Raw genomic sequence first — 13,567 nt, forward strand, 5'->3', positions numbered from 1 at the left:
TTATGATGCATGTTCCATACTTTTCTGAATACAGGATTTAGCAATTATTCAATTGGATTTCATCTTGAATTTGTCTTGTATCTGGTTGGCCAACCATTCATGGAAAACTTCAGCCTCATGATGGAAAGGGGTAGGATATATAACATTTCACATGATTGGTTTGCTAAGGAGAGGAAATGGGTTCTGTAATGCTGCACCTGACATGAAAGGCTTTGGATTTGCATTCCAGACCTCTTAGTAGTTTCCTATTAGAATCATACTTGAAACAAAGGAAACAATAAATGTTAAATGCTAATAAAAGCGTCGCAAATTATTTGGGGGAATGTGGCTCCTAGACCTGGTTAGATTTATAACAATGTCAATATGTGAGGGATTTTTAAGCATCATTATATACTGTATTCCTTCTGATGCTTCTCCACTTATTGCTGTGGTAATACATTTGGCACAAGGGACATATATAATGCTAACATTTCTATGATATACATACCCAATAAAAGCATTTTCGATTTCATTATTTTGACAGGCAGATTCCATTAATACATCCACAACAGTAATGTTCCTTTTCTTCAGGATCTAAGAGAAGAGGATTATTAAAAATTACAGACAATGCCCCTATACACTTAATCTCTCCAAATTCACTTTACAATTGCTGTCAACATCAATAATGTCAGCCAGTATAATCAGGTTTGTATAAAACATCAGAACTTGTATATTTTCCAAATGGGATTTGATTCCCCATCTACCAATGCAACTGTTTTGGTTTGGGGCTTTTTTTGTGGGTTGTTTTTATGTCAGAGAATGATGTTCCCAAATGCCTCTGGAGAATACAGTGCTGTGAGACAGCCAGGTTGCAGCTCCTTCATCTCATCCCATCCTCCACCCTGTACCCTCAGTCCACCTTTCCATTTCAAAATCCATGTCATAAATAATGAGAGGAGTAGGGAGAGGAGCAGCTCCAGCAATCCATGTCCCTTCCTCAGCTGTCACAGGTTGCACGTGAGTAGCCAGAAGCACAAGGAATTCGCCAGAGGGCAAATTGCTGCAGTTTCCTGAGGACTCATTTGTTTGTACCATTTTTTTTACTTCTCAGTATCAATTGGAAGTTAACATAATTTCGGTGGCCAAATAATGTTGCAAGTAATTTTTCCCTGGTTTAGTGTGGATTTTAAAGGATGTTTGTTGGCCTGTTATTAGGTTTGGTATTTCCAGTGCATGAGAAATATTGTCATCATTAACAAGACAAGGATGCTGCAGATCCAGCTGCTCTTGTAGAATTCTGAAACACAGTTACAGCATGGGAAATTCAGCTCCTACTAACTTCAATACATGGAGCAATTGAATCCTTTCGAAATCCACATTTTCATTAATACATTCTGGAAAAAAATTCATGTTCTTCATGTTCTTTGCTCTTAAATCAAACTATGCCTAGTGATTTAATCTGTATTTCTGTTGATAATACCTTTTCAATATCAGCATCCACTCTCATTGTGACCAACCTTGTATGTAACATTTCTAAAACCAGTTTCTTCATGCCTGTGAACAAAAACAAGTGTGTACAACCCCTTTCATGCCAGATTTACCAGCTAATCTATCCAACAAAATACAATTTCTTTTTCCCATTAGGTTCCTGGAAAGTCAAGCTAGGTGACAGTAACTGGAGTTTGTTGCTGGACTCTGATATGTTTTTCCAGCAATCTGGGAGTTGTCAGGCAACGATTGCTAAGATACAGGGGCATTTGTATCTTAAATCTGAAGTGGTTGAGACTGGGAAATGTCTTACACACTGCTGAATGTTATCTGTAGAACAGGTTTCCAACAGTGTGTTTTTAATGGTGATTGCTTATCAGCACCCACTCTAGAAGGAACAAAGGGCTTTTATTCTTTCATATTTTGGTGTTGTCTAAATTCATTGCAAGTATCTCTCACGGGGGAGGGGGGGGGGGGGTGGGGGAATACCAGGGAACGACCCCAGACATCCAGAACACCCGTGTTTGATGGGTGTCACAACCACAGAGAGCCCTGCTCCCAGCACAGCTGGGGCTCCACTCGCAGCCTGTGACTGCTCTGTTTGAAGCCCCAGTTTGTAAACCCTGAGGCAGACACACCAGAGATGTGTGCAGGGTATAGATCAAAAGGGTGGCGGCACACGTTGGCAGGACACTAATTATTTAAATATTGTTATTTATGCATCAATTATATATTGTTAAATTGATGCTCAGTTAGTGGTTACACATTCTGAGTGGGGGAGTTGGGCTGCCTGCTGCTCCCTGGGTAAAGAGGCACCATCAGTGTCTGTCTGCTCCAGACACCGAGTGCCACCTGCTGAGCACACAGCCCAGGAATTCCTACCTGAACGTGGCTGCACCTCAACAGACACAGCAGTGCAGAGCCAGTGGCTCGGTTCTGACCTAAAGTGTGCAGAACTTCTCTCAGAATAAGTAGAAAATAAGCTGAAATCTCTGTGCAGGTGTATGGATGTTAAGCAGTGGTTCTTCCCTCAACTGTCCTGCATGGTCCTGAAAGTGTTTTAATAAATAGAGGTTCAGGGAATCTAAAAGGCACTTGCTATTTTTCTAAAGGTTCCAGAGGTATATTCTGGTCAAATTTTGATTAAGATCAGAAGCTAAAAGCAGCGAAGCAGATGAAAGTGTTGATATTTAGCAAAATAAAACCTGTTTACATGTCTGATAATCATCTCAGTGAATGAAAGCAAGAAAAAGAGAAAAGGCACCTCCAAATTTTTTTGCCAAGAGAAACTTTGCTCTCAGTTCTCTGAAAATGTGCTTTGTGGGGGTTCAAGAAACCCTTAAGTGGCAAATACCAGAAGAACTCTGTCAGAAATAGCTGGATTTAATAATGTATTTAATATTCTATCATACGCCAGACAGAGCTATCATTTTGCATCCTTAGAAACTGCACTGTTCTCTCAGGGAGACAGAGAACAATACAGAAATAACAGTGAGAGGGATTCTTGACAAACTGTTACCAAAGAGGTTATGCAAATGCACAGTGTGCTGCATGCAGTTCCTTTTTTCACAGCAAAATGGCATCTCTGTACCAAAAGGAGCAAGGCATGACCTCTCTGATGGGTGGGACAGGACAAAAGAATTCCAGTCAAAAGACAGAAATGCTGAAGTTCCACTTAAAGAAAAACAAACTCAAGAAAGGAATCCTGCTTAGTCCACTGTGCTTTGAATTTCACTCCAGCAGGAGATTAGAGGCTGAAAATATGCTACAAATGACTACACAGAAAACTTTGCAACTGTTCTGCAAGAGGGATTTGCCTGTAAGCAAAAAGATGCAGATTTACCCACCTTGCTTAGAGCCAGTGAACATAGAATTAATAATATGACTTCTCTTACTTCAGAGAGCTTCAATTCATATAGTTGTCAACAGAAAAATTAATCAAGTGAAATTAAGAAGTAAAAACAGTTCAAGGTCAAAAGATTTTGCAAGTGATGAGCTAACACTGGAGTTATGTATATTGATCAGCATCTCATGAACAAAGGATTTAGGCTGGATCTATACTTTATTGCAAACCTTTCTTTCAAACTATTAAACTTTGTGTTTATAGAGCAGATTTGTAATTTAAGGGAAGGATTTAGGAGCCTAAAGGATGTAAGCACTCAGCTGTTTATGAAGTTCAATGGCATTTGAGCATCTGACTCCCTCAGGCTCTAGTCTGAATTCGTAACTTATTGACAATAGTTTTTCAGCTCAGGAAGCACAAAATGGTTGCCCTTTACAGTAACAGAATATTTGCTTCATAGCCATAACAATAATCTAGTCTGACCTCCAGGGACTGTTTTGTGGTCACAATCAGGATGGCCGACAAAATGTATCTCAATGGAAAATTCAGCTCTGTGGATATGGGAATGATGACTTTAATACAGATTTACAATCACAAGTTTCTTCCTAAAAGATTATATCACCTCCTCCATCTTCTCACACCCAGAAAAACTTTTTACTCTTGTCTGCTCCCTGACCACGTCTCTTCAGCAGACCTTCAGCCCAGGCCAAAAACGTTTCCTCAGCATCTCCAACCTGGGCCTGATCCAAGGCTTTATTCTCAGCTCTCTCTCCCCAGGAGCTGGTTTGATTCCAGAAATCACCCCAGTCCATCATCTCAGTGCTGCTGTCCATCTGTGAGAGCCTAAATTATAGCTCAGGACATAACCCCAAGAGTTAGGTGTGATGTAGATGGATCTGCAGCGCTGGGTGAAGATTCAGTTTGATTTGTGGGCTTCATAGGTAGATGCTGCAGGAGTAAATTCTAGTTCATATCTGCATGTGCACAAAAAGCTCTGTCCCTGTGCCAGGGAGTTCACTTGGTGTGAGGTCTGGAGAACAAACAGGGCTGAGAGACACATCCTGCTGCCCTGAGAGTCAGGCTGGCCACGGGGAGGGAACTAATGCCTGGTTTATGACTCTTCATGTTAGATAAAGGATATTAAAGTTCACAGATGTCACTGCATAACATCCCCCCACTGCTAAAATATCTGTTCGAAAGTGCAAAGAGACAGCAGGGAAATGGGAAGGCTTTGCAATGGGGCCGAAATAAGGATGGATGTAGCTCTGATGAGAGCATTTAATAATGTCTCTGAGCTGCTCTTGAAACACAATGCCTACAAACAGTGATTGCTGCTGGTCTGAGGGTGTGAGGAGGGAAATTCTATGGCAAAGTTAATTTACATCTTAAAATAGTTTCCTCTTAAAAGACACACCATGGTAACAAAATTTCAGTATTGTAATGATTAATGTCAGCACAGTGCACTGACTCTACTGCCTCATAATTAAATGGAAGGTATTCAGTTGTATGGCACTTGAATATGATAATGGTTTATGTATTAACTCGTTCACCTTGCAATTTCTTGACCTATTTTTCATTTTTAGAGGCACATAATGATGGAATGTATACAGTAGCACAAACTGAAAGCAGTCCCTGAGTTGTCCTGGGGGAAGGAGAGACGCTGTTGCTACTGGCTTTGCTTAAGCCTTTCTTGAGCATTAAAAAAAAAAAAAATCCCAATAATGATGTTCCTCTGCCATGTTAAAACCACCTACATTAAAAGATCTTGTGATTTTAAATCAGTAGATGAGTGTGTTTGGGTTTTTCACTTGTTTCTGTGAATGTCTCACTCTGATGTTTGCCAAGTATCTTCCACAAAGTATTTGAATGCCTAAAGTTAACTACCCAAGTTCCACAAGACACTGAAATAAACCTCGATTTTCCAACTCCCACATCTCCATTCAAGTCAAGCCCAGGATTGTTTCACCCTCATCATGGTCTTGTTAGCAAATATCCAGCAACCTCCTACCAGGGTGTCACTTTTCCTCCTCATTTCTCATGTAACTGGCTTCTCTACATGAAAGCACAGACTATAAATAATATTAGCTCTTTAGCTTAAAAAATGCATATCCTGATGAATATCCTGATGAATATTTATTCAGCACATTAAAAATACCATCCATGCCTGGCTTTCATTTGGCTCACAAACCTGAATACTGAGAAAAAACTAAAGACAATATTTATTCAGCACACCAGCACAGCATCAGCTGAGGAAACTTCCTATTTCTGTTTAGGATATGTGCACACTTCCTATTACTTCTCTGTCAAAACACTTCAGAATCTCTGGAAGTATTTCTTTGAGACAGGAAGGACAGTTCCTGTTTCACAGGTGGAGAGGTGTAAGAGACAGATTTATGACATTTAATTTCCACTAATTCCAATGGAGGTAGATGCTGAATAGTTTATTAAAATCCAGCCGCATGTCACTTGCCCAGGGTCACAGAGGAGTCTCACGAAGTGTGATTGTCAGAGCTGTGGACCAGCAGTGAACCTGCTGGAACACAAAACTTCCTTATTTTCCCCTCATGCTGTGGGCACTTTATTTTAAATACCATGACCAGGTGCACACAGCAGCATTTGCTTTGGTCTTCCGTTCAGTCTGGAGCCAAACCTTCCCCATTATCCATCATAACACAGTGGAATTTGCTCTCTCACTCTGCTTTGGAGCCACCTGGATCTTCAAGCAAGCAAACTGAAATAATTTCTTAATTACTGGCCTTGGCAGTGCTTCCCAACTCCTGTGATGGATGCATGCTCCAGTTACCTTTTCCTGTTCTCTTGGAACAAGATGAAAACACAAACTGTCTCCTGCACCTGAGGTCCTGATTTACTTGGGAGGAGCCAGTGCTGTGTCTGCAGAGGGATTCTGCAGTTTTGCTCTTCCATGCATGAGGCAGTGATGTCTGTGTTTGCAATTACAGCCTGCCCATGACAGAGTCCTGCTAACAACCAATATTAAACCTCTTCAGCTTCAGTGTTGAGTCACTCCACAACTCTTTTTCCTTCTTTATTCCTGGATTTGAAGAGACACTCCTTTCTGCTGCGATTTCTGAGCATCCCTGAGTAAGGAGTTGCCCAGATTCTACAGTCCAGACTTTCTTATCTTCCAAGACCATTGAGAAAGTTATGCTTACTTTTTCCCATTTCCATGTGCCTCCTTTTGAATATAAACTTTTCAAATCATCCTCTCTTCAACAAGATGTGGTTCCTACTGTGTTCTGCTGGCATCAGTGAGTAGAATGTCCTGGTCACAGTCAGGGATGCTCTGACCAAGAAATGTGTGGGGTCCCATCCTCTCCATTTGCTTTATTCCATCATACTGGCTTTGCCAAAATCACCCCCAATTTCCCCTGAAATAACAAAAAGAAGAATCAGCCTTTGGAGTGGGAAATTCTTTCCACTGTAAATGGAAATAGGACTTTACTTGTCAGTACTGCTTTCAAATGAATTTCTAAATGAAAGAAAGCCTTTTACACTGTCAGTACTGAAACATGGGATGACAGGTTCTGTTGGTTTTCCATCAGTTACAGCCTGTGTCAGCAGCTTTGCGGGATCCAGGATACACTCCAGTTTCTACACTAAAAGCCATTTTTTTATGTTGCCTTTCTGCTAGGAGCAACTGTGAGTGCCAGTGCCTTGTGATATGTTTGCTATTATTTTTTCCATATAAAATTCTGTAACATGTTCTTTACAAGATTTGTTGGTGCAGCTTTCACAATCACCTTGTATTCTTTTCCTTATCTCTCCGAAATGCAATTCAATTAAGTAGCTCCATGGTGTTTGTATTAATCTAAGCAGCATTCTTGGCAAGGTGGCAAGCTGAACTGGACTGAGATTTTGTGATTTTATGATAGTCCTGCCTATAGCTGATGGTTTTAAAGCAAAATGTTTGAAAACAAGAACACAGATTCTTTTAAACATGAGTTTCCTATCTCTGGCTATGTAGAAACTATTCTGGGCAAGAAGCAAATATTACAGGATAAAAAAACACAAACCATCCTTTCACAGATATCCTGCAAAATATGTTAAAATTTTTTCAAAAGCCAGAGTGATTCTGTGTTTCTCTGTGTCTGTTATTGCTTTTCTTGCAGAAGTATCATGAAGCCCTAATTAAGGATGAAAACCTCTTCTTTCAGGCTCTGTCAAGGACTGAAAGATGCTACCTGCCCACACAATCCATGGACAAGATTCACTGATGTTTGATGGAGATCAGGAAAGGTGATGAACCCGTGATCTACAGTTCTGAAAGAAATGGGCAAGTTTGGTCTTTTCTATTCTCTTTTATATTAATATGCTCATCCCCCCCTAATCCTAGACACAGCACCTTTATCGCTTCATTGTAATTAAGTCAGAATTTAGAACTGTGGTGCTTGCCTTGCCTGCTGTTTACAAATCCCCCTACATAACTGAGCTGCTGCATCACTGAGCTGATTTGAAATAACTCTTCTAACTCAGCTCTTGCCCTTTCATGAGGGGAGGTTTCAGCTGTGACATTCTGTGGCACCTTGAAAATGCCTAGGGAAAAAAAACGTGAATGCAGAGTCTCTCGAGATCACTTTCAGCATCTGCATATTCAGGGTTTGACCCCAGGTCCAAGAGAGGGTTTCTTGTTTAATTGCATTTTTCTATGGTTTCACTTCTGGACAATAACCTCAGTGTGACAGGAGGCAGATTCCTAGTTAGGAAAATTCACACTAACCCCAAGTACATTTGTATCATCAGCAACTGCAGTTTGACACTAGCAAATGTCTCCTTGAGCCACAAATTAGGCACTTTGAAACACTGGACAGAGAGTGGGAAACTGATCTCGAATTTTTGTTCCTTTTTTGAAGTGTCCATTACCACAGTGTGCAGAGCATCCATTCTGTTTATGGGGTCAATAGGTTTGAATAGTGGAAATGTTTATCAGAAAACGGAAAATGTTCCCACAGAAAGTTGCATTTTGAAGGCCAGATGGAGACATTAATTCCTTCTCTGTGCTTGAAAGTGTTTATTTGTTGGTTTAAATGGATTCTACCATGTCCTCTATACTTTTAGAAATTCTTTGAATAAAACTCTTTGGAGAAGCAAACAGGATGGAATGAGGTAGATGGAAGACAGTGCAGATAAATTTTTTAGCAGTCATTGCTGCTGTCTCTTCTTCATAAAAAAGAGTGGACAAATAGCAAGTTTTCTATATAAAGGACACAGCTTAAAGGGAAAAATCTGAATACCTGCTTAAGATTTTCATATTGGCCTCCTCACATCTCTTTTCCTCAGTGCTGCTGTATAGCTATTTTCATGACCCTTTCCATGTGTGATGCTGATGAGGAAAGGGCTTTTTCTTGAGAAAAAATCCTCTCCACTGACCATATCAAAATGTACATTTTGTAAGTAAATTTCCTTCCAAAGAGGGTATTAATAATCTTTCCTTGGTTTAACTCCTTGGTACTGAAAGGTCGATAACTGGCTTACTTATGCCATCTCCTGGGTAATTACAGAACTGTCTCTACACAGGGAAAGCCTCTATCATGCAGCATTAATAATTATCAGTGCCTGAAAGAATTTGCTAATTGAATCCCTGAAGTATTTTTTTTCTTATTTTATAGAATTTAGAACAATGCAAAAACTGCAGAATTATTAATAACATATCATATTCAACTATTATAAATAATCGGTAGATTGTACCAAAAAGATCTTTGCAACTGCAGCCCCCACAATACTGATATATTTATGAAGTTATGTTTTACCAAAAAAAACCCCTTTTTTTGTACTGGTATTTTGCTAATGGGAGCTCCATTTGCTTAAAAGACTGGGGTTTAATCTCTTGGGGATTATCAGAAAGAAGGAACAGATGTTAGCTGTGTCGCAAAATATTCTACTGGAGATAAATGTGCTGTAGTACACTCTGATTCTGATGCAAGTTGGAGAAGAACCTACAAAGAGCAGATTATGTTGTATGAGCTTCTGGAAATTTTAACTTTGTTTTTCTATTTGTTCATTCCATCACTCCTGCCAAGTCTCCCATTGGGTAATTACACCTGTCAAGGGGACAGGGAAAAAGGCTGAAGGGACTTCACTGTCTTCTGGGACCTCATTTTGCTTCATTTTCCAGGGAATAGAGTGGTTTTCTTGCACACTGGATTTTACTGCAGCATCCTCAGTGGGAGAGGTGGTACAGGCAGAGCAGAGAAAAGGGTGGGATTCATCCTTCAGAGTAAAAAATACTTTGTTAATTTGAGTTTCAATTTACATCCTACAGAGTAACTGGGAATAGCTGATTCCTACCACAAGTGTTAGGGAAAATGAAGTGGGCATCTGAAATACCAAATATTCACGTTTTTCCAGTGCCTTCTGCTTTTTGAGAAATGTCCAGTCCCTAAGAATTGCACATTCAAGATAGAATTTAGTAATTACAGCAGACTTTGAGAGTTATGTTATTCCAGGCATCAAGGAGGGCTCCTGGGCAGGCCCAGGTCAATGGGCCATGTTTCTCTAACAGGAGCAGATGTTTCCATTGTGAAGGCTTCTCAGCACTTTTGAAAAGTATGAAATAATGGGAGTGCAAAGAGCAGAAGCAGCACAAGGAAGGGATGTTCAGCACCTGCTCCACTGTGCTTTGCATGTGCTTTCCCTCAATTTTCCCCAATCACCAGTTTTCTGTCCAAGTGCTATTACAGGCTGAAATAGAAAGCCATTGTAATGGCATAAATCTCTCATTTTTTTCAGTTGTCAGCATCAGCACATGTTAAAGAAGGAAAAGCCTATTTCCAGTTTCTTTGAAGGTGATCAGGGCCTTTGAACTCAGTTGGGAAACTTTGCCACTATCACACGTGCTACCATGTCTGTTCCCTGCTGGCTGTCAGAAAACCTTGAGAGAAGCCTCCCTCTTGGTGTGTGGGGTTTTTTTAAACACTAATCCAACACTCTGCTACTAAGTGTTTAATTATTAGGATTGTGAAATACAACAACACCTAAGGCATTAATAGAAGGAACTAATTATAACCCTCTCAGCATGTGGTTTCCCCTTCACTTAGAAAATCTCTTGTCATTTATCTGTCCTTTAAGTGACTTCTTGTAAAACCTTAATCAGGATAAATGGATCTTTCTGAGGGAAGAAAATGACCCCAAACTGGCACAGAGACATTTGATTAAAACTCATACTCCTTCTGTGGCAGTCCAAAGATCCCAGGGGATCCCATTGCTCGGCAGAGTAGAGGAAATAGCAGACAGGGAAAAGCTTTCTGTCTGAGACAAAAAGACTTCATCGCTGATGCGCTGACATCCCCTCTCTGTAGGACCAGCCTGTGATCAGTGTCTCTTGTTTCCTTTAAAACTCGGTGTTAGAACTTTGCTTCCAGCGTGATTAATTTCCCCTTTACTGATTGTGTGTCATTTGCTTTTAAGTAAGATCTTTATAAACGAGGCAAAACAAAGACAGAGATGAAGATTGTGCGGAGATAAACATTTGTGCTGCTGGGACTCCCACTGGCTTGGGCACAGCAGGGGCCAGAAGTAATGGGGGTTCACAGGAGTCCTGATTAGACCTCTCACTGTGCACAGGTAATTGAAACACTACAGCAGTGGGAAAACAGCAGGCCATGGATGTACTTAGTTTAAAGTAGACCCTGAACGAGCCAGAGGCTTCTGTGCCAGTGGGAATGAGGCAAGCCTGGGCTGAGGCCGTGGATAACTCCCAGCTGGTGTGCACAGAGAGCACTCGGGGCTCTTCCTGGCTGATGCTGGGGGCACTGCCCCTGTTCTCTGCCTGGCCTGGGGACAGGAGGCACAAGCACAGGGGCCTTGGGAAGAAACGAGGCACCTGCCCGGCTCGAGGTCAAATCCACAGCCCAGGTTTGCTGTGAGGCACTGCAGGGACCGTGTGTGCCCAGCAGGGACGGAGCATCAGCCTCCAGGTGAACCTCTGGGAGCTCCCTCGGTGACAGGAGACCCCTGGTTCTCCCTCACACCCTGTGCAGATGGGGCAGCAGCAGTGTGAGCCCCAGTGTGAGCAGCTGGGGCTATCACGGCAATATCCAGTGTGAGGTGTGGCACTAAACCTGCAGCCTCCAGCTCTTCCCTCTTGCTTTGTGTCCTGCTGCTGCCTCACATGCTTGAGAGCCTTAAAAGTGTGATTGCTGCAAATGTGTGATGTAGGGGAGAAATATGCTGGATTATGCCTCATTTTCACTTCTTAGCAACCATTGTTCCTCATGAAAGCCTCTAAATAAACCTTTTTAATTGTAGTAATTTGTTAGTGAAGCTGTTCCTCAACAGCCTGGGCCTCCCTTCTGCCAAACTCCTCTAAAAACTTGCTGGTGCCTCAAGCAGAAGTTTCTAGTTTTTAAAACAATGGGAGATTAATAATCTAAAGTATGTTTCCTTCACTCCCCTTTGAAGAAAAATGTCAACTCAAACCTAATGCACAGATGGAGAAAGAAATAATTGTCATATGGAGCTGACACCCATACCTACAACCCAGACTGAGTGCTGGAGTTTTGCTGTGTTCCAGATCACCCCAGCTGATGTATGACAGATTTCCTGTCCCTGTGTTGGCAACAGGATTCATGACAGCATTCAGCAGTTTGAGTGGTTATTTGGGTGTTTGTACCATGTTTTGTCATTCCTACATAGAATTATTCAGTGATCATTAAGAGGAGTTCAAATGCCACATCATCAAATTATTGACTGCAAATGCTTAGTGAGAAAAAAGAGGAATATTTTAGGCCAGGTAGTTGCATAAATGACAAGGCTTGGTGGGAATTAGGAATATAATAATACTTCAGTTATTAAAGTGACAAAAGAGGATTCTGAACATCTAGATCAATTCTAAAAGTCTCTTTTTGATTACAGGGGCTGACTTAGAATTGCTGTGCATCTGTCCCTTATCTGTAAAATGGAGGTTTTAACTATTTGCTGCTTCCATCACTCTTTGCACCCAGACTGTAGAGGTTTTGTACCAGTTTGATGTGAAGGCAGCAGAGCACATTTCCCTCAGGTCTGCTCAAAAGGAATGGGCTAAAAGCTGCTGTAAAGGTCAATATTGTTGGTGAAGGGCAGGATACTCCTGCAGCATCATTGATAAGTGCCACTCCTTAGTTTGCCACAGCTCTCTGGGGGACTGTGGTCAACTGAGCAGTTCCTTCAGCCTAAATTTCTGCTCTTTAAAGTGACTGCATCTTTATCTCACAATGGTGCTGGGAAGCTGTATTTGCTTAGTGTGTTCAAGTCTTCAAATCCCTGAAGAGGCTGAAATACTGAATGTTACCACCTGTGTGGGCACAGGCTATGCAGAGAACCTCCAGGGAACATTCTCATTTCCCAAGAAATAGGGTTTAATTAAAAGGGTTTTTTTGTCCCATGCAAGAGAGAACTTCACTAACATTAGCAAGCGTGCTGATCACATCTCATGTTTGGGTGACTGAAGGCATGGTGTGCTCCAAAGCCAACATGAGTTTACACAAGCAATAAACACACAGAACACCTCCATGATTATTTTCAGCCTTGAGTAGTTTTCAGAAGAAACAGTAAAACACAGCATAACTCTAATCTTACCAATATGGTTATCACCTGCAATAAAAATGTCACCTCAGGTATTAGCAGTGTTGCTAAATCACTGGCCTGACTTGAAGTCTTCCATCTGGAGTTATAAGTTAAGGACAGTTTATCACAGGAGTGATTTATTGTGTAAACAGACCTTGCTGCTGGCATTTAGGAGAACGTGGCTGCCTGCCACTCAGCCAAATTCTTTTATCTCACTTGACTGAAATTCCCAGCCTTGAATTATTAGTTCATAATATCCGAGCGAAAGCATAATTTATTGTTTAAGCAAACTTTGAAACACAAAAACAGTTAGCTCCCAGACTTAGCGCTTGCCTTAGGCAAAGCATTTTTCTTTCAGCACAAAATTGTAATAGAACGGGAATAAGATTTGTAACTAATTCCAACACTTCCTGCATGTATAATTTACCTAATGGCAGAACACAATCTCCTGAGCTGTTCTTCCCTCATTTCTGTATTGTGAGACCAGCAACCTTCATGCCATAACTGAGCACAGGTCAATCACGCACACTCTGGCGTGTCTAAACCTCAAAATATAAAAGTCACACACCTGTGCTTTCCTGATAGGGACATTTGATACTGTCCCTTTTTTATCATTTCATCTATTTTATCAGCAGTGCTTGAGGAAATCCACGAGTTTCTCCCTCAGAGGCACTTGTGGCTAATTTAGAGCAGCAA

This window comes from Cinclus cinclus, chromosome 18, assembly GCF_963662255.1.
Source record: "Cinclus cinclus chromosome 18, bCinCin1.1, whole genome shotgun sequence".
NCBI lineage: Eukaryota > Metazoa > Chordata > Aves > Passeriformes > Cinclidae > Cinclus > Cinclus cinclus.